The sequence below is a fragment of the Lepus europaeus genome, chromosome 1 (assembly GCF_033115175.1).
Source record: "Lepus europaeus isolate LE1 chromosome 1, mLepTim1.pri, whole genome shotgun sequence".
Lineage (NCBI taxonomy): Eukaryota > Metazoa > Chordata > Mammalia > Lagomorpha > Leporidae > Lepus > Lepus europaeus.
In genome coordinates, this window is record NC_084827.1 from 26,209,938 (window position 1) to 26,232,221 (window position 22,284).

Sequence of the window (22,284 nt, forward strand, 5' to 3'; positions counted from 1 at the left end):
AGTTGGCTGTCTGTCTGTCTCTCTGTCTCTCAAAATTTTATATATTTGAAAGGCAGAGTGACAGAGATGACAAAGAGAAGCTTCCACCTTCTGATTCACTCTTCAAATGCCTACAACAGCTAGGTTGAGCCAGGCTGAAGCCAGGATCCAGGAATTCAGTTTGAGTCTGTCACATATGTGGCAGGGACCCAACTACTTCAGCCATCATCAGCTGCCTGCATGTGTGTGCATTTGCAGGAAGTTGGACTCATAGAGAGGCAAAGATTTGAACCCAGACAATCTGATATGAGATGCAGATGTCCCAAGTGGCATCTTAACTGTTGTGCCAAATGCTTGTTCCCTAGTTGTCTGTCTGTCAGCATTCAAAAATCATGAGCTCCCTGAAGAGACAGGCCAGGTCTTGTTCAGCACTGTATCCACATATGTGGCTCATGGTTTGGCCTATATTTGACAAAGCATTTGATCCCCAACAACCATAACACTGTTGAGTCTATTGATGAAGTATCAGTGAGAGCAGTTCATCTGTAGGGAGAATACTATGTATCAAAATTTAGGTACCCACATAAAAGTGTAGCTATGCACTGGCTATCCTTGTAGTATTTGTGCCTTAAAAATATGAGTTTGAGCAGCAAGCAGCCAGTTATTACTTAATTTCCATCCAATACACAATTAAGTACAATTTGACTAAATGACATCATAAAAATCATTCTCTGTATCCCAAATCTTGCTTAATAAATTCCAAGTAATACAACATTAATATACCATCTTATATATTCAGACCATTTTTGCAGCAATAAAAATGGTATATATTATCAACATCACATGTATTAATCACATAGAGTTTCTAGGAATAGGTTCTCCTTAAATGTAAACTAGAATTTTAATGTTCCTAAAATGAATATAATATTCTACTTTAAAATGTATGTGAATTGTACACTTGACTTAGTGGTTAAGATGCCACTTAAGGTGCCTACATCACGTATCCAGGTTCCTGGATATTTGAGTCCTGACTCTATACTTGATTCCAGCTTCCTCCCAATGTGTACTCTGGGAGACAGCAAGTATTGGTTCAAGTACTTGGGAGGCTGTCATCCAGTGGGGAGACCCAGATTGTATTCTTGAGCTGGCTCTGCCTAGCTTAGTCCCTGGCTGTTGCAAATATTGGACATTTGGGGGATGAACCAGCAGATAGGATCTCTCTCTCTCTCTCTCTCTGTCTCTCTTTCTCTCTTTCTCTCTTTCTCTCTCTTTTCCTCCCTTTATAACAAACACAAATGAAAAAGTATGGCAGATATTTTTAAAAAGACATATGTTGCAATGGTAGAATATTTTTATTTAACCAGATATGCAACTGTGCTGTTCTTCACTCACATTGCTTATAACTTTTGCATGTGTAAATAAGAACTAATAAAGCAATAGCTAAAAATATACTCATGTAAATCATCTAAAAAGGAAATTATGTTTCTATGATAATTAAATATCTAACTAGGAAAGTAAGTTCTGTTTTGTAACATACATGATTTCCATTGTCCAAGGATCTAGATAACATTTCATTGGAAGAATGTTTTATCTTCATGTTATTCTTTTTAAAAAATGCTTAAAAGTTGTCAAGTCAAATTTTGACACATTTCCTATTCTGTTATAAAATATGAATATTTTACCTGATTAGATTGGAATGCAAATACACGATTACACACTATTTGAGTTTTTAACTTAATGTTTGTGATGTAATGAAAGGAAATTGAACATAAACTGTTTTCTAACCTTTAAGTATCATTTGTTTTACAATATGTACAAATGGACTTTGCCTCAGTTTTTTTTTTTTATTTCAAGAAAGAATTTTTACTGAACAGAAACATCATCAGATATTCATCTCATACAGAAGATAATGGTTACTACTTAAGCAGTCATAAAGCATTAAATTCTTACGAAGAATTCTATGATAATCCTCTACTGAAACAGGCCGCAGACACAAAGATTATGGAATAAGAAAATTGTACCAAAAAGACCAGTGGAAAAACTACAGTATAATAGTTTTGTTCAAGAATCAGAAAGTTTAAATATGAGCTCTCAAAACAATAAAATCTCTGTAGGGCAGGTGTTATAGTTGCTGCTTGTGACACCAACATCCCATATCGGAGTGCAGGTTCAAGTCCTGGCTACTCCTCTTCCAGTCCAGCTTCCTGCTAATGCACCTGGGAAAGCAGTGGAAGGTGACCCAAGTCCTTGAGTTCCTACCACCCACATGGGACACCCAAATGGAGTTTCTGGTTCCTGGTTTCAGACTGGCTCAACTTTGGCTGTTGTAAACATTTGGAGAGTGAACCAGGGGATGGAAAAGCTTTTTCTTTCTTTTTGCTTCTTCTTATCTCTCTGTCACTCTGCCTTTTAAGTAAATAAGTCTTTAAAAAAATAAAATCCCTGTTGAGTAGTTTATTAATAGACAGCACTCACCGACAGATTTTGCCCGAAATTCCTTTTCTTCATAGTTATCTGAGACAGATTAGGTCACACATGAACAGTAGCCACAAGAAACATATTTAGAATATGTACATTTTTAGTTTATTAGCTGTGATTGGTATGATTTGTGAAAATTTATTTAAATCATATAATGTTTATGAATCACTATAAATATGCTAAAATCACTGGTGATGATTTAGGCAAATATATGTCATTTTAAAATGTAGCAATGACTTTCAAAATCAGGCAGTTCTTTTATTTTTTTTAAAATTATTTATTTATTTATTTAAAAGGCAGAGTTATGGAGAGGCAGAGGCAGAGGCAGGAAGAGACGAGGGAGAGAGGGAGGGGTCTTCCATCTGCTGGTTCTCTCCCCAGATGGCTGCAATGGTCAGAGCTGTGCAGATTTGAAGCTAGGAGCCAGGAGCTTCTTCTGGGTCTCACACGTGGGTTCAGGGGATCAAGGACTCAGGCCATCTTCCACTGCTTTCCCAGGCCACAGCAGAGAGTGGGATCGAAGTAGAGCAACCAGAACTCTAACTGGTGCCCAAGTGGGTTGCAGGCACTGCAGGTGGCGGTTTTACCCACTGTGCCACAGAGCTGGCCCCAGGCAGTTGTTCTTACCTAACATCCCCCAACCTTGAGTAGTTTGTATATCCATAAAAACTACTGGTTTAAAAATAGGAAATATTTTGTGTTTGTCAATGGAAGTCCCATCTAGAGCTACTGTATATCCAATTTGTGCAACTGTATAGTGAAGCAATAATTTAGTGAGCAGAGTTCTTGACCTGATACAATTCCTGCTACTGCATTTGGCATGATAAAATGTAATGTCAATAAAATGTCCAACTGCTATAACGCTATTCACCATTATTTCAGGATTGATGTGAATAAATTATGTGGTGTCATTCATTGATATATTTATTCAGCAAACAATAATCTGGCCCCATTTTGTGCCAGACACTGCACAGGGCTGGGGTTTCTAATGGTAACTAAATTCATAACTGTGGCTTCTAAGGGAAGAAGACAGTCATTAACAATTAAATACATAGGAACATGTGATTGCAAACCTAGCAAATACTTTGAAGTAAAGGATATGATCAAATAGGAGTATACTTCCAAAAATTAAAGAATTAAAAGATTATTTTGGTGCAATGTTTTGAAATTAATGCATAGGAGGGGCCTTCAAAAGTTATGAAAAGGGCAGACATTTGGTGTAGCAGTTAAGTGCTGTTTGGTACAATGGCATCCCATAGCAGAGTGCCTGGGTTGAAGTATTTACTCTATTTCTAATTCTGTTCTTGTTAAAGCATTTCCTGGGAGGCAGTTGGCAATAGCTCAAGTAGTTGCATCCCTACAACCTATATGAGTGGGAGATCTGGATTGAGTTCCAAGCTCCCAGATTTAGGCCAAGCTAGCCCCAACTTTTTCAAGCATTTGGAGAGTGACCCAGTGATCCAGCAGATGTTTCTCTCTCTCTCTTTCTCTCTCTCCTTCTCTCTCCTTCTCTCTCCTTCCCTCCCTCCCTCTTTCTCCCTGTCTCTCCCTCTTTCCCTATACCCCCCCCCACCTCTACCTCTGTTGCTCAAAAAAAGTCATGTAAAATGCATATCAGCAGAAAACTAAACCTTTGAATCAAAATAAACTTATTTTTTATTTTCTTTTTCATGAACTCCTTGAAGTACCCTCATAATAATGATAAAATCTAACTTATTTAAAGCACCATGCAGTGGCACAGGTGGAGATGGTCAGGGAATTCTAAGAAAGTCAGCCTGAAGCTGTTGACACAAAGCAAGTTGAGCAGGCCTGGGAAGGTGTAATAGGGAATGACCAGTGCTTATGCAGGCACAGAGGAATGCAAAAGTCCAGTTAGGAGCCTTCTGGATAAAGGCAGATTGTGACTAGAATGCTAGAGTTGAGGCTTTATAGTAGCTAAGGGTTGGGCGTATCCAACCTTGAGAACTAAGGATAGTAATCTTCATCCTGCCATCTTACTGCCTTAAATGCTCTCATTTATTTTTTCCTATTACCTAGGGTAGCAACTCTTTTTAAAAATTGTTTTAATTTTAATTTTTAAATAGTTTTAACAGATTCAATGTGCTTTGTAGATACCATTCTAAGAACATAATGATATTTCCTTGCTTCAGTGATGCTGAGCATTTTTTCATATATTTGTTGGCCATTTGTATTTCTTCTTTTGAAAACTGTAGTCAAGTCCTTCACCTATTTCTCAACTGGATTTTTTTTGTTATTGAGTTTTTTTAAGTTGCTGTTATATTTGGGATGTTAATCCTTTGTCAGGTAAATGGTTTACAGATATTTTTCTCATTCTGTTCGCTGTTTGTTTACTCTATTGATCATTTTTGTGTGCAAAAGCTTCTGAGTTTGATATAGTCCAGTTTGTTCAGTTTTGCTTTGTTGCCTGTGCTTTGGATGTCTTAGGCAAGAAGTCATCCCTGCACCAATGTCTTGTAGTGTTTCCTCTGTTTTCTTCTAGCAACTTCGTAGTCTCAATTCTTAAATTTAGATCTTTGATACATCTTGTATTGATTTTTTAATATAGTGAGATGTATGGATCTCTTAACTGTCCTTCATAGTTTTTCTTTTGTTTGTAGACAGATTTTCTTAATACTTCTCCAAGCTGCAGAGTCTTTCTAGATTTTCATTCCAGAGGAAGTAAAAAGGAAGCACTTTCATATTCCAGAGTTTGGTGTTGGAAGCAAGTCACTTACTAAAAAGCCATTGATGGTTTATGTGTAAAACAGCAGCTTGGCTTCTGGCTTCCCCTTATTGCTGGGGGCTGGTTTGTTGTTCAGGACAGATGAAACAAGTTTGCAGCTGAATGAAGCACATCAAAAATTTCCTAATCTTCTCAAGTTTCATTAGCCATCTTCTGTATTTGTTTTCCCATGTTTGTCTTTCTCTGCACATCCTGCTTAGCTGGTTGTTTTGGATTGTTCCCAGTCTGCAATATCTGCCTGATGCCCACAGGGTATGCACTGATCTGCTTATACCTCCACATCTCTACTGCTAGATTTGGCCTGATTCTTGGCTCTGATCATTCTGTTCTTCTCAGCCCTATAGCTATTCTTTACATTTTATCATTATCTCCATCTTCCTAAAGTAAATTTTAGTGTTCTTTAGTAACCATGGTATCTCAAGAGCAGAGTGAATAAAGGAAAAAAAATTAGTCCTCTACATATACCAACCAACACAGGAGACGAGGCCTGAATCTTAAAATTTAAGAAAGCTAAATATATCCAGATTGTTGCATTTTATTATTGAAACCTCATCCTCGTGATTTATATGTAACAAACTTTATTCTTTGAAAGTTCAATTCATTTAACTTACATAAAGTTAAGAAACTAGCTTATTTAGGCTGTGTTCTTATCCCCAAGTCCTTAAAAATCTTGGTTTTCATCTTACAAAATGTACACTTTTTTTATACTGCCTTGACCATATAAGATTGTAATGAAAATGTGACAAATTGTTCATTTAAAATTAGATGCTTCAAGCTAATGTCTTTGAACTATGTGGCTGTGAGGCAGAGAAAGGAAAGTGCTCGAGAGAGATTATATCTCTGTCTTTTCTGAAACCGGATTTGATGCTAATGTGCTTGCTAGACTTTCCCAGAAGAAAATGATATGAGGGTAATCTGATTTCTCTCCTCTGGATATGGAGTTTTAATGGCATGAATACTTCATGAAAGAAATACAGACGTTAGAGAACAATTTTATCCCATTCTTGAGGCTTTAGCAGTCTTTACAGCAGCAAAATAGGAGCCATCTCTTAAAAGAGAACGAGAAGGGAGAGCGAAGGCGAGAGTGAAGGTGATGCTCCGAGCGTTTTCCTTTCATCACCCACCCTGACCCAGTCCCAAATATTTTTCTGCCTGAAAAAGAGTACGAGATGTCACCCCAGGATTTCTTCTTCCCTGGTCATGTTCGATGAAACAAATAACTTTGTATTTTTCTTTCCATTATAAGGAAAAGTTTTCATCAGTGTTTCTGAAATATTATCCCCTAAATTAAAAAAAAAAAAAACTATCCTAAAGGATATTTTTACTTCTTATACTAAAATCTGTGTCATATCAACATTTTAGACTGTAAACTCTTTTTTAAAGGAGATTAAAAATATAACAGTAAGATTAAAAGCAACTCAATTTCTAATTTTCTCTACCTACTTAAGGTTGGTCTTTGTTTAATCTTCCCTTCCGCTCTCTCCTTTCTCTGGGCTCCCTCCATTCTTCTTCCATTCTATCTTTCTCTTCCTTTCTGTCTTTGTTTTTCTCATTTGCCATGTTTCACTGCCAATGTCTGTCATCATTTCTGCTATTTCCTGGATTTAGTGTTGAAATTTTATGAAATAGATTCAGACTTTAATGTTTGAAACTATTAGTTTTAAGATATGCATCATTTGCTTAGACAGTAGAGCTAAAAACCATAGCAATAGTTAACACTCTGTGCACTTTTCTCTGTGGTAGGTGTTGTGCTCTTATGGACATTAACATAGATTGACTTCATTTATGCCTCCAAGATATCGAGAGGAAAGTATTACTCAGTAATGGTAAAGTTACTTGCACAGGGTCCTTTTGCTTTTGCAGTTTGTATCTGAGCCCAGAAACTGTTCTGAGGTTGGCACTATATAGCCCTGTCTCACCGCTGCTGTACCCTATTGAAGATGGCACTCGGATACCAGCTCTATTCCCCACTTTTCTTTTGTTTATCAGTCTAACTTTTTCCACGTTTATGTGAGACTGGTTAGAACAATATAGTGACGTTTATGTCAGTAACTTCCTTAAGATTGTTATCTTTGGTGTCTAGCCTTGGAGAATAATATTTTTGGTATTATTGGAAAAGATACAAATAATACTTTGATGTCTCAAATGACAGTGTGATTTGTGTGAGATAAATTTTATCCAAGTGGCCTAGGAATTCATTGCTATAGCTGTGCCTTTGATACACCATTGATTCTATGCAGCCCAATTTAAATATCTCAAATGGACATTTCAAATTTGTGTATAGTATGGAAAAACCAGTACTGGCAATAACTAAGGTGATTTTTTAAAATTATATTTTTTATTTGAAAGACAAAGAGACAAAAAGAGTGATATAGACAGACAGATATATCCCAACTGCTGATTCACTCCCAAATGCCAACTACAGCCAGGGCTAAGACATATCAGGATCAGAAATTGGAAACCCAGTCCGGTTCTCCTGTCTAGAGGGAAGGGACTCAAAACAGGAACCATCACCTGCTGCCTCCTAAGATGTACATTAACAGGAAGGAATCAGAAACAGAGCTGAGAACCCAGGCATTTGGATAAAGGAAACAGGCAGCCAAAACAGTATCTTTAACAGCTATGCCAAAAAACCATACAAATAAGGCAGCCTTTACAAACTTTATTGATCATCCAATTGAAACTAATTTAGTTAGATGTAGAAAAAATGTGATTAAAATGTACTTGATGTATAACATAAGTTTAAAACCTATTTTATAGATAACTATTACAATTTAAATGGAAAAATATTTATGATAAAACTGTATAACTAGCTATTAATCTTGCACTTTATTTTACTGTGAATTATTTAAATTTTTTTCCAATTTAATGTTTTGTTATTTTTGAGATAACATTTTAAATTTATAGTTAAAAGTTTAATTATCCTCTAAATAAAGAGTTTAACAAATAAAACGGATCATAGCTTAGCAGGAAAATAGGCAGGGGCTATAAACAGTAATGAAACAAAACGATGGGGGCCAGTGCTGTGGGTAAAGCCGCCGCCTGCAGTGCCAGCTTCCCATATGGTCACCGGTTTAAGTCCCGGCATCTCTACTTCTGATCCAGCTCTCCGCTCTGGCCTGGGAAAGTGTTAGAAGATGGCTCAAGTCCTTGGGCCCCTGCACCTGTGTGGGGAGCCATGGAGGAGGCCCCTGGCTCCTGGCTCTGGATCAACTCATCTCCAGCCCTTGTAGCCAATTGGGGAGTGAACCAGTGGATGGAAGATCTCTCTCTCTCTCTCTCTCTCTCTCTGCCTCTCCTTCCTCCTTCTCTGTGTAACTCTTTTAGATAAATAAATAAATCTTATAAAAATAAAAAAACCCACATCTCTGGTGTTTTCAAAAAAGGAACAAAAAGATGTTCAACTTCATTCATATAAAGTAAATTTTAAAATAGCCACAAAATCCTTAAAACTATAGTAGTATGTAATTCATATCAATTTGGCAAAGATTTTTTTAAAAATTGACAAAACACTGTATTTGCAGCAAATACTGATTTTAATTATAATGGAACAATTTGTAGTAAATTTTATTTACTATATAGGTAAATTGTTTATGAATCAACCTAATTTCTTAGAAAAACCTCTACATTTAGGAATACTTTAGAATACTAGGCTGCCTTGGAATTCTGTCTTTGGTCTTTTATTCTTTTAGTTTTTATGCAAAAGCAGTTCAGGATGTACAAGGATATCTGTTGCATTATTTCTTGCAGTATTAAGACTAGGAACAACCTTAAGGCAAATCATTATCAGAGAGTAGTTGAATAAATAATGGCACAGCACACAAGGGGAAAACCTTACAATGTTAAAAAGAATTGTGTGAATCCATGTACTTAGGCCTAAAGTGTTACATAAAGAAACAAATCATGGAAAAGTTTAAATATCCCATTTTTATTCAATTATTGGTAAGTATGTGTTTATATACATAAACAAACATGTAGATACGTGCATAGACGTAGACTTAGAAAGTATGTATGCATAGACGTAGACTTAGAAAGTATGTGTCCCTACCTTTTATGACATCTTAGTGCACCACTGCATAAGCTCATTCATTCTCATTGTTTCCACTCCCATTTCTGTCAGAATCAAACACTTGAATTTCCAGAAATAAGTTCCTTTACTCTTGTAGTTTGGAACTTGGTAAATGATGGTGTTACCAGCCACCCATGTTCCCCGGAGAAATTAGTTTTATTAACCATGGTTGAGTATTAAATAAACCTTTGCTATACTTGGACTCCTGTGAAGGAGCTGAGATATATTGAACTTTTTAATATCAAAAGTCGCTCTTCCCTCTGTGCCATCATTTTAGATTTTCCATAAAACTGTCTTAATTGCTAATATTATTCAGAAATGCTGTATTTAAAAGCATCTGCACAGTGCTTAACATTGTGTTTGAAACACTTTCAGTGTTTATTTAATTTCTGTTTATATAATTAATCAGATGCTTAGTAATTCTCTTATTAGAATTAATTCCCAATTTTCCTTGGTTATTACATTATGCAATTTAGGGGACAGATTGTGATATTGCATCTACTTGGTCTATTTTACAAGTCTTGTTAATGTACCTGTTTTTTATGTACATATTTCCAATGACTTCAGAATGCTTTGAATGGCTTTTGGTATGAATGGTCATCGTTAGCAGGAGTGACTAATAGAAAGAAACCAACAGATACAGGCCAGGAATACAGATTTGTTTAGCGTAATACAAAGATACTGGAGCTCACCTGTGTGAAAATACCTGCACAGAGCAGAAACATAGTTCTGTGAGGTCAGTCAACAACGCAACTAGTCCTGAATCCCGGTCCCCGAGAGGAAACACAGGTGCTCAGTGACACTGTTTGGCCCTCCTGAGGATACCATCAGGTCTTTCTGATGATCTCACTATATCCTGCTCTTAAATATCTGAGTTCCTTCTTGGTCCATCTTAATGAGCTCATGAAGAGTGCCCATCTTATTTCTTACCAAGTATGAATCATTGAAAATAATAGTGTTGTTACTGTTTTCATGAACTGAATTAATCCAAGTTCAATTTTATGAGAAAATCCCCCATAGGCCGACAGAAAGAGATGTTAGACCTACTTGAAATCTAACGCAGAAAACTTTTGTAAAGTTTTTCTGACTCCTAAGAGACTATGTAAATCAGCACTGCCAAATAGCTGGTGTTTCATTGTTTGTTATAAACCAGAATTTTATATAACCAAATATTCCTGGATGAAAGTTGTAACATTTTAATCTTAAAATGCCTAAATTATGAAAATGGCCATTTATTTATTTTCAGACTGTTTAAAAACTGCTACATGAAAGATCAATAGCTAGATTTTTATTTAATGTTTTGTTACTGCAGTATGGGAAATTACATACCATGGTTTTATTTTAATAACTCAGTGATAATTTTGTAGAAATATAATTTCTAAAAGCACCCATTATATTGGAAATGAAAGGAAAATACTATCATTTGAAAAGAGAATTTACATATCACTTTCTTTTATGGAAGAAACACATTTTATTAAAGTACAGTATACATACCAAAAATGCACATAATTGTATAGATCAGTGAGTTTTTGGCCCTCTGATCATACTCATAATCAACACTCAAATGCAGAACAGAGTATTGCTGGACCCCAAACGTCCTCACTACTACCAAATCTCCAATTCTTTTTTTTATATGTCATTTATATGGTATGATTCAATGAAGCAGTATTTATAACCATATAATGGTTATGAATTTGTTATATATTTGTTATACATTTGTCTTACAAATGACATTATTTATTTACATTTTCCTGATAGCTAGTGGTATTGAGAATTTTTTTTCTATTTTTTAAAAACTTTTATTTAATGAATATAATTTCCAAACTACAGCTTATGGATTACAATGGCTTCCCACACCCAATAACTTCCCTCCCAACCCCCGCTCTGTCTCCCCTTCCATTCACATCAAGATTCATTTTCAATTCTCTTTATATACAGAAGATCAGTTTAGTATATATTAAGTAAAGATTTCAACAGTTTGCCCTCACATAGCAACACAAAGTGAAAAATACTGTTTGAGTACTAGTTATAGCATTAAATAACAGTGTACAGCACATTAAGGACAGAGATCCTACATGAGGAGTAAGTGCACAGTGACTCCTGTTGTTGACTTAACAAATTGACACTCTTGTTTATGGCATCAGTAATCACCCTAGGCTCTTGTCATGAGTTGTCAAGGCTATGGAAGCCTTTTGAGTTCACCGACTCCAATCATATTTAGACAAGGTCACAGTCAAAGTGGAAGTTCTCTCCTCCCTTCAGAGAAAGGTACCTCTTTTTTTGATGACCTGTTCTTTCCACTGGGATCTCACTCACGGAGATCTTTCATTTAGGTCATTTTTTTTTTAAACTTTTATTTAATGAATATAAATTTCCAAAGTACAGCTTATGGGTTACAATGGCTTCCCCCTCCCAAAACTTCCCTCCCACCCACAACCCTCCCCTTTCCCGCTCCCTCTCCCCTTCCAATCACATCCTGATTCATTTTCAATTCTCTTTATATACAAAAGATCAGTTTAGTATATATTAGGTAACGATTTCAACAGTTTGCCCCCATATAGCAACACAAAGTGAAAAAAAAATACTGTTGGAGTACTAGTTATAGAATTAAATAAGAGTATACAGCACATTAAAGGCAGAGATCCTACATAATAAAAATATGGAACGCTTCACGAATTTGCATGTCATCCTTGCGCAGGGGCCATGCTAATCTTCTCTGTATTGTTCCAATTTTAGTATATGTGCTGCCGAAGCGAGCACCATTTAGGTCATTTTTTAAAAAGTATTTCTTGGCCATTTGTAATTTTTTTGAGAAATACCCAGAAATTTTTCCCATTTCTTGACTTTATTGTTTGAATTATTGTTCTTTAGTTTTTTGAGTTGCTTATATATTCTGGAAACTAATCCCTTGTTAGATAAATAGTTTGCAAATAATCTCTCCCACTTTGTCAGCTGTCTCTTCACTCTGTTGCTTGTTTCCTGTCTGTAGCTGTACAGAAGTTTCTTAGTTTAATACTCTGCCATATCTCTCCTTTCTTTGTTTTTGCATGTGTTGAAATCTTTACTTAATATATACTAAACTGATCATCTGTATATAAAGAGAATTGAAAATTAATCTTGATGTGAATAGAAGGGGAGAGGGAGCGGGAAAGGGGAGGGTTGTGGGTGGGAGGGAAGTTGGGGGGGGCATTGTAATCCATAAGCAGTATTTATAGCCATATAATGGTTATGAATTTGTTATATATTTGGAAATTTATATTCATTAAATGAAAGTTTAAAAAAAATAAAAATATGACTAGAATATTTCAAAAGGTCTGTCAGATATTCCTCCTCCTATTTGACCAAGTCTGTTGAGGCTTTCAACTGCATTTTGCAAGATAAAGAAGACTCTTGAAAACTTATCTGTTTACCTACATATCTATATCTATATCTATATCTATATCTATATCTATATCTATATCTTTATATCTATGTGTAAGAGGTAGGGAGACAGAGCTCTCATCTTCTGGTTCCAATGCCCACAACATCTGGAGCTAGCCTATGCTGAAGCTGGGAGCCAGAAACTCAGTCCAAGTCTCCAGTGTATGTGGCAGGGACCCAACTACAGGAGCCATCACCTGCCACCTCCCATGTGCACATTAGCAAGAAACTGGAATGGAAGTGTAGTCAGGACTTAAATCCGGGCACTCTGATACAAGATGTAGGCATCTCAACTGGAAACTGAAATACTAGGCCAAATGCCTGTCCTAGTTTTTTATTTGATTTAATGAGTTTTTAATCTCTAAGCTTTTTTTTTTTTTTTTTTTGGCTCTTTTTTAAGACCTCTTTGTCCTAGCTTTCTCCTTCCATGCTAGGCATTAATTTTCCAAGTTTGTTTAACTGTCATCTGTACTCTTCCTTTCTGTGGAGTCTGAAATCAAATCAGTGCTGGGTTCCTCTGAACCCACTTTTAAATGGTGGCTTGAAGATGTGACTTCAAGTGTCAGTTTGTTGTACCAATTAAGTCTAGATGGATGCTTAGGTATAGCATCCCTATATATTTTTCCATTGTTAACTGCGGCAGCAATGGGGATGGGGTTGCTCCTTTTAGTCCCAGAAGGGTTGTACAGGTGTTGGTGTTGGTGACTGGATTCATGGCATTGCTGGGCTGAAGTCCAAGACAGGTATGCACTATCTGTAGCACCCACCAAAGCCTGGGTAGACTTAGTACATAGTGGGGCAAGAGTCCAGGGCACTCACCAAACTCGGAGAAGTATTGGAAATGGCGCCATGGCAGGCCAGCCATCATCCAGGACAGGAATGTCCTGTATTTCAGGTTTAAAGGGATGGCCCCAAGTCTGCAGGGACATCTAAGGTTCTAGGAGAAGTTTCCACCCTGTTATGCCAAACCACCTGTCCTGTGCAGTGCAGAACACTGTTGCAACTGGGTCTAGTTGGGTTTGTAGGGTTCTAGTCCTTTTGCTAGGATGGTGTGATGTCTGTGTGGTCCTATGGATAAGGAGATACAGGGCATTCATCCCTCGTAAACAGTATGTGACTGTTTCCTCAAGATGGTATCACCAGTGGTGGGCATTTACCATAACATTGAAGACACCACTTGGGACATTCACATTCCATATAGGAGTGTGTAGTTCAAGCCACAGTCCTTTATTTCTGATACAACTTCTTGCTAACACACACCCTAGGAGACAGCAGGTGATAATTCAAGTATTCAAGTCTCTGACACCCAGATTGAATTTAAATGCTTCTAGCTTTGGGCTGGCCCAGCCTAGTCTGTTTCTCACATTTGAGAAGTGAAGCAACAGATGGAAGAACTCTGTCTTTCCATTGTGAGTTCCTTCTCTGAAGCAAAAGTACTATACATACTCCAGGTGGTTCCCCTTGCCTGGCTGCAACCCAGTGATAATTGTAGATTCCTGCAGGAGCTAGTGTTGCCGATGACCAGCATCCCTGCAGGTGAGGTCTGCTGGGGCTGTCTCATTCCCCCTTTCTCCTACAATGAGGATTCCCTGGCTGAAGAACAGGAGACAGAGACAGAGAGAGAGAGAGAGAGAGAGAGAGAGAGAGAGAGAAACATACACACACACACATACATATACTGTTGAATACTACACAGCTATAAAAAATAATGAAAGCCTGTCTTTTATAACAAAATGGATGCAGTTGGAAGCCATTATCCTTAGTGAAATAAGCTAGTCCGAAAAAGACAAATACTATATGTTTTCCTGCTCTGTGGTAACTTGAGTATCAAAACTATAATGTATAGGAGTGAAATTGACATTTTGAGATTTGATGATTGTTAATGCCCTTTTCTTTACGGTTGAAAAACAGTATTTTTTAGTCCTACTATTTGGTGAACTCTTGTTAGTGTAGGTTAATCTTCTAAGTGAAAAATAAACAGAATAGATCATTTTGAAAATGGAGGTAATAGGAGAGGGAGGAGGAGGAAGGTGGCAGTGTGGGTGGGAGTGAGCATAGGGTGGAAAGTATTACAGTGTTCCTGAATCTGTATATATGAAATTTGTATACCTTTAATTCAATAAATAATTTTTTAAAAATTAAATAATTTTATGTTAACATATAACCTCTGGTAGAAGAGAAACATTTTAAATAGGATGTCAGAATAAATCAAGAGGTTGAATTGGATATCAAACATATGAAACTTACTGTAAAAGACTGATAAACAAGGGTCAGGTAGAAAATAGTGGATAAGGGGCTGATGATTTGGGTCAGAAGGTTAAGCTACCACTTGCAACACCAGCATTCTATATCAGAGTACTTGTTCAAGTCCTGGCTTCTCCATTTCTGATCCAGCTCTCTGCCAATGCACATGTAAAAGCAGCAGGAGATGGCTCAAGTAATTGGACCCCTGCCATCCATGTGGGAGACCTTGATAGAATTATAGAATTCTTGGCTCTTGGCTTCAGAACCAGCAATTGTGGCCATTTGGGAAGTAAACTAGCGGATAAAAGATTCTCTCTCTCTCTCTGTCATATATATATATATATATATATATATACACACATACATATATATACACATGATGTTATATATAATATGTTACACATAATAACATCATATATATTGGGGGGGAGCCATTGTAATCTATAAGCTGTACTTTGGAAATTTATATTCATTAAATAAAAGAAAAAAAATCATATATATGATGTGTTTTATATATATATATATATATAAGATGAAATAACTCTTGAAGTTATATATATCTTACTTAATGCTGTTGAGCTTGTCATAGATGAGAGCATCAGTTGAGCCTACTTTTAAGTACTTAGCTTCTCTAATCACAGATATATTACATGTTGAAAATAGGAATTTATATCCAAATGGTTTTGACCTTAACCTTTTTACTGTTCATGATTTTGAATATGTTTTAAATCATAAATGCCAGTAAGTGTTGAAAATCATTTATGTCTCAATTGTAAATATGGTTCTGTAGTTATTATAATATACCAAGGGAAGTATTTAAGAATTCCAGGTAGGGGTGGAGAGCAATGTGTCTTATAGTATATGATTATAGAATTTTTATTTTCTATAATCTATTATAAGTTTCTAGAGATAGAGACTTTGCTAATACTGAAATATTGTTTGACACAGGTATTCAGTACTTTTGAATGATTAAAATGTACACAATTAGTGTTATGTTTTCTCCTTTTCCCCTCACTTTATGTCATTCTTGGTTTTATATTGCCTTTAGCCATCATTATAAATGGCAGAAAAATATCCATAATATGTCCTGTTATTTCCATAGCCAGTCTCCTATTAGTAGATACATTTTTGCTGTTGAACACATTGTTTTAGTGAATATGTTTTCATTGATGCTCTTCATTAGTTCAGGTTATTTTGTTAGGATAAATTCCTAGAAATAGCCTTACTAAAAAAAACACTTGTTCCACATATTTGGGCTCCTGTATAAATTTCCAATATATTAGTAGAAAAGACATCATTAACATGAGTTGTTTCCTTTGGTGTAGGGACTGTGCTGCATTTTCATAGTCGAGAAGCCCAAATGTGCTCATAAAGGTGCCTCACAGATTTTATTCGTTTGAAGATTTACATTAGAAGTTTGAATTCTCATAATTCACGTTTAGATGTAGAGAAAGGTAGTGTATTTAGTGTCAAAGAAAATTGACAGCAAAGATAATGTATTCTTTTATCATGTTATACTGGGAAAATTGTAGGAAGATAATAACTGGCATTAGTTACTGGTAGTGTTTAAACATGCCAATTAAGTAGGAGTCAAGGCAACATTTTGATGAATATTGAATAGGCCTATTTTCCAACTTTTATGTAGGTGGGAAGGTGAAGGAGTTTGGGTTTTTCATTCATTCATTCATTCTAGAATTCACATGAATATTCTAAATGTACTTACATTGTTCACGTTTATTTCTTACAGGAGAAATGATCAAAGTGTTGCCTGCTATTTTATTCTTGTGTCCTGGAATGTTGGGACTTATTAGGACCTTTAAGTGCTACCATGTTTATATTATTTGTGCACCCCTTTAAAGGAGCACATTTTGGTTGAATGCCAGTAAATCTTAATCCTTTGGCCTGTTACAGGTCAGGAGATCCTGATATCTTTGTGTCCTAGCTTCCTCCTGCCTGAAAGTACATTATTTAAGTCATAACTTATTGCACAGAAATCGGCCATCAGCATTTCCTACCCCTGACTCATGTCTTGACTTTGCTGGCAGACATGTTCTAACAAGGCCAGTAATATCCTTCCAGGCCTTGCCTCTATCGACCTACTGATGCAAGAACAGATATCTCATATTTCTTTCTAGGTTCAAGATTACTAATCGCTTCCCATGTATTTTTTTTAAAGATTTATTTATTTGAAAGTCGGAATTACACAGAAAAGGAGAGGCAGAGAGAGAGAGAGAGAGAGAGATCTTCCACCTGATGGTTCACTCCCCAGTTGGCTGCAACAGCCTGAGCTGCACCAGTCCGAAGCCAGGAGCTTCTTCCAGTTCTCCCATGCAGGTGCAGGGGCCCAAAGACTTGGACCATCTTCTACTGCTTTCCCAGGCCATAGCAGAGAGCTGGATTGGAAGTGGAGCAGCCTGGACTTGAATCGACATTCATATGGGATTCTGTCACTGCAGGCGGTAGCTTTACCCACTATGCCACAGTGCTGGCCCCACTTCCCATGTATTTTAACAAGCTTTTTTTTTTTTTTAAAATAAATGATTATCTATTCTGGAATATGCTGATTGGGTTCCTTTTCAGACTTCTTTACATTTGTCCCCTATCACCATTCCTCTCGAGTGTTATTTCTCTAATTTTACAGAAGTTTAATGATTGAAAAGTAATCATGGTCTTGGAATTGTAAAAGTTAAGAAATAGTTCATACTCAGCAGATGTGGTCACTATTGAACATTCTTATATCACCAAATGGAACACCAGAAGTTGACAAAACTGTAAAGGAAGATGAAAAAAGTTTTAATGTTAATGAGAAATGTTAATTCTTCTACCTTGCTATATAAAGGGTCCAGAGAAATAAGTAAAAATATAATAGATTTAAATAACACAGTTAATAAGCTTAATCATATGGTCCTGTATACAATGAGAATTTTCTTTCAGAGCCCTCATAGAAAATTAACACATGCAGCACAGCTTACTTAAAAAGTTTGTATAAAATGGAGTTAAAAAGTAAGTTTATTCTGGTGCAAAATAATTTGAAATCCTTATGTAGTTTTTGTGTGATAAATATTTTCCATGAACTTTATGTTTTTTTTAAAGATTTTATATTATTTATTTGAAAGGCAGAAAGAGACAGACACAGACATCTTCCACCTGCTGGTTCACTCTCCCTAATGGCTACCACAGCCAGGTCAAGGCCAAGTCAAAGCCATGTGCCTGGAATTCCATCAGGTCTCCCACATGGGTGACAGGGGCCCAAGTATTTGGTCCATCACCTGCTGCTTTCACAGACTTATCAGCAGGGTGCTAGATCAGAAGCAGTGCAGTTGGGACTCAAACCAGCATACCAGTATGGTATGCCAACATTGCAAGAGGAGGTTTACCCCCTGGTCTCATCTGTGAACTTTTAATGATTTCTCGTTTACATATAATGTGGAATATAAAGCTAATTTTCATTATTTAAAAAGATTACTATTATACATTTTATGTTACTTAATCTGATGTAATAAAAGTGAAGAAGAAAAGGAAAATTTTATAAATGTAGTAATTGAAATCATACTTATAAATATCTGAATCATAAAAATTATTTTATGTTATAAATTCAGGGGTTATTATAATTAAAATGGTTGAGGGAAATTTATAGCCATAAATGTTCACCTAAAATTTTAAAGACTTAAAATTAGGACTCATGTATTCAGCTTAAAATTTCAGAACAGCAGAATTAACAGATAACTTGGAACGAAATTACAAGGAGTATAAAATACAATAGAATATAAATGTAATAAAGAGGATTATCAAACTTGAAAAGGGTAATGAAAGAGATAAACCTCTGTTGATGTTAAAAATGGAAAGAAAAGAAGAAAAACAATAACAGAAATGGAAAAAAGACATAACCACAGATGGTGTAAATATTCAGTGGATGAAGAAATATTTATAACTTGGTACAAACACTTAAATGAAACAAATACACTCCTAGGAAGAAGCACTCAATCAAAACTGGCTCAAGAAAAACTTGAAAACACCTGTAACTATATCCAATGAAGAAATAAAATTAGTAGCAAATATGTTCCCACAAAGAAACTGTTGATTTCAACAGTTTGATAGGTGAATTCCAGGAATAGGCAGTTCCTTTATTTTCATCACAAACTCTTACAGAAAATAAAAATATACCTATTTTCACTTTAAAGACAAACAGCCAGACCGGACAAGGAAATACTAGAAGGTAATCTGCAAAAAGCTAAACAAAATATAGCATACTATATCCAGAATTCTGTGATTTCTTTTTTAAAAGAGGGAAATTAAATCCATCTCTAGAAAGCAAGTCAATTTAGTGATATTGTGTACCACACTTACTCATTATTTGAATGGATAAATTAGGAAAATGATAAGATAGACATCCATTTCTGGATATGTGTCTGTTTTCTTTCCCCTCTCTCTTGCTCTTCCTTCTCCATCTTTACACCTCTGGATACAAATATATATGAATATACGCTACACCCACATCTTCTCTATGCCATACCCATAATATACCTGTGATATATATAATATGTAACATATATAGTGTACTTTTGATGTGTGTCTCATATATAAACATATATATTATCCTGAATTATTTACGAGTGTATCTAATAAAGAAGGGATTTTTAAATAATTATTGTAGACCATCCACCCAGAACCTACACAAGTGATCACAGTGAGAGATAAAACACAGGAAGTTTTCTCTTTAAAAAGAACTTCAAGATGCAGGCACTTTGCCTAGCCATTAAGATGCCAGTTAACATGCCTGTGGGCCCACAGTGAGTGCCTGGGTTCAGCACCTGCCTCTGGCTCTGACTCCAGCTTCTTGCTAATGCAGACCATGGGAAGCAGTGGATGGCTCAGATAATTAGGTTCTTACTACCCATGTGGGAAACCCAGTTTACATTATTGGCTCCCAGTTTCAACCATGGCCCAGTCCTGGTCATTACAGTTATTTGGGGAGTGAACAGAAAGGTAAGAGTTCCTTCTATTTCCATCTCAGCTTGTCCCTCTCTGCCTGTCAAATGGATAAATTTCATTGTTTTCCTCAAATAGATGAAGTTCAAGGGAATTATCAACTTAAAATTCAATCTTCTAGCTTCTTCTTAAGGTAGTGGAAGATGGGAGAGAGGAAGCTGCAGGCCAGGCAGGGCCCAGAGGGTTCGACCTAATATGCTCGTGCATTCTTCATCGTCACCTGAGCGGTGGAATGTTGGTTTTGTTTTGGTTACCCTTTCACTGCATTCCATTTTAGGATACTTTTTTCTGTTTTTGAACATTTATTTGAAAAACATAAAATATTACCTCCTGTTTTTGGAACTTAATATTCTTTTTTAAATTTATTTAAGGCATACAAATTTTATGCATTCATGTATACAGATTTAGGAACATAGTGATACTTCCCACCCTATGCTCCCTCCTACCCACACTCCCACTGTTCCTCCTCCTTCCTCTCATATTCCCTCTATTAATTTTTACAATGACCTACTTTCAGTCTACTTTATACAAACAATATTAACACTATAGTAAGTAAAGAGTTAAGCAAATAGTAAGAAAAAAACCCCACCTTTCCTCTATAGTAGAGACAAAAGCTGTAAACAATCATTGGATCTCAATGTCAATTTCACTCCTATACATTACATTTTTGGTATTCTATTAGTTACGTCGGTTCATTGAAAACATACAGTATTTGTCTTTTGTGGACTAGTTTATTTCACTAAGTATAATGGTTTCCAGTTGCATGCTTTTTGTTGGAGAAGACAAACTTTCATTCTGTTTTAATGGCTGAGTAGTATTACATAGTATACACACACACACACACACTATGGTGTATATATATGTATATATCTCATAATTTCTTTATGCAGTCATCAGTTGATGGACATCTAGGTTAATTCCATATCTTAGCTAGTGTGAATTGAGCTGCAATAAACAATGGGAGTGAAGATACTCTTTCATATGCTAATTTCATTTCCCTTGGGTAAATATTCAGAAATGAGATTGCTTGGTCGTATGGTAGATCTATTTGCAGGTTTCTGAGGTATCTCCATACTGTCTTTCACAGTGACTGTACTAGTTTACATCCCTACCAACAGTAGAGTAGGATGCTTTTTTCCCATATCCTTACCAACATTTATTGTTTGTTGATTTTTGGATGAAAGCCATTCTAACTAGGGTGAGGTGAAACCTTGTCATGGTTTTGATTTGCATTTCCCTGATGGCTTGTGATCCTAAGCATTTTTTCATGTGTCTGCCATTTGAATTTCCTTCTTTGGAAAGAAATGTCTTTGGGGCCGGTGCTGTGGCGCAGCAGGTTAAAGCCCTGGCCTGAAGCGCCCGCATCCCACATGGGCTCTGGTTCAAGTCCCAATTGCTCCTCTTCCAATCCAGCTCTCTGCTGTGGCCTGAGGAAGCAGTAGAGGATGATCCAAGTCCTTGGCCCCTTGCACCCATGTGGGAGACTCAGAGGAAGCTCCTGGCTCCTGGCTTCGGAATGGCGCAGCTCAGGCCGTTGTGGCCACCTGGGGAGTGAACTAACAGATGGAAGACCTTTCTCTCTGAATTTACCTCTCCCTGTAACTCTGTCTTTCAAATAAATAAAATAAATCTTCAAAAAAAAAAAAAAAAAAGAAGGAAAAAAAAATGTCTGTTCAAGTCACTTGCCCATTTCTTAACTGGATTGTCTGTTTTCTTATTGTTGAGTTTTTTCAACTCTTTTTAGATTCTGGATATTAACCCTCTATCAGTTGCACAGTTTGCAAATGTATTTTCCCATTCTGTCAGTTGCCTCTTTGCTGAATGATTCATATACAGTGTGGAAGCATTTCAGCTTGATGTAATCCCATTTGTCTCATTTGCCTTTGATTGCCTATGTTTTTGGGGTCTTTTCCAAGAAGGCTTTACCTATGCCAAATTCTTACAGAGTCTCCCCAGTGTTCTCCTCTAGTAATCTGATAGTATCAGGTCATAGATTTAGGTCCTTAATCCATTTTGTGTTGATTTTTATATAAGATGTAAGGTAGGGAGTCTTGTTTCATACCTCTGCACATAGAGATCCAATTTTCCCAGCACCATTTGTTGAAGAGACTATCCTTTCTCCACGGATTATCTGATTTTAAATTCTTTGTCAAAGATTAGTTGATTGTAGATGTATAGGTTGATTTCTGGGGTTTCTAGGCTCTTTAGTTGGTCCACATGTCTATTTTTGTGCCAGTACCAGGCTGTTTTGATTATAACTGCCCTGTGGTATATCTTGAAATCTGGTATTGTGATGCCTCTGGCTTTGTTTTAGTTGCACAAGATTGCTTTAGCTATTCTTGTGTTTCCATATGTATTTTAG

At 36.3% G+C, this 22,284-nt stretch overlaps 1 protein-coding gene and 1 non-coding gene across 6 annotated transcripts in view; one reads left to right on the plus strand and one right to left on the minus strand.

Moving 5' to 3' along the window:
- The window catches only part of CADPS2 (calcium dependent secretion activator 2), a 628,355-nt gene that overhangs the window by 292,292 nt on the left and 313,779 nt on the right, over positions 1-22,284 (plus strand). The gene's annotated exons all lie outside the window — the stretch shown is intronic.
- Positions 11,923-12,029, minus strand: LOC133768402 (U6 spliceosomal RNA). Its single transcript, XR_009866950.1, has one exon. It is a non-coding gene; the product is annotated as a U6 spliceosomal RNA (small nuclear RNA).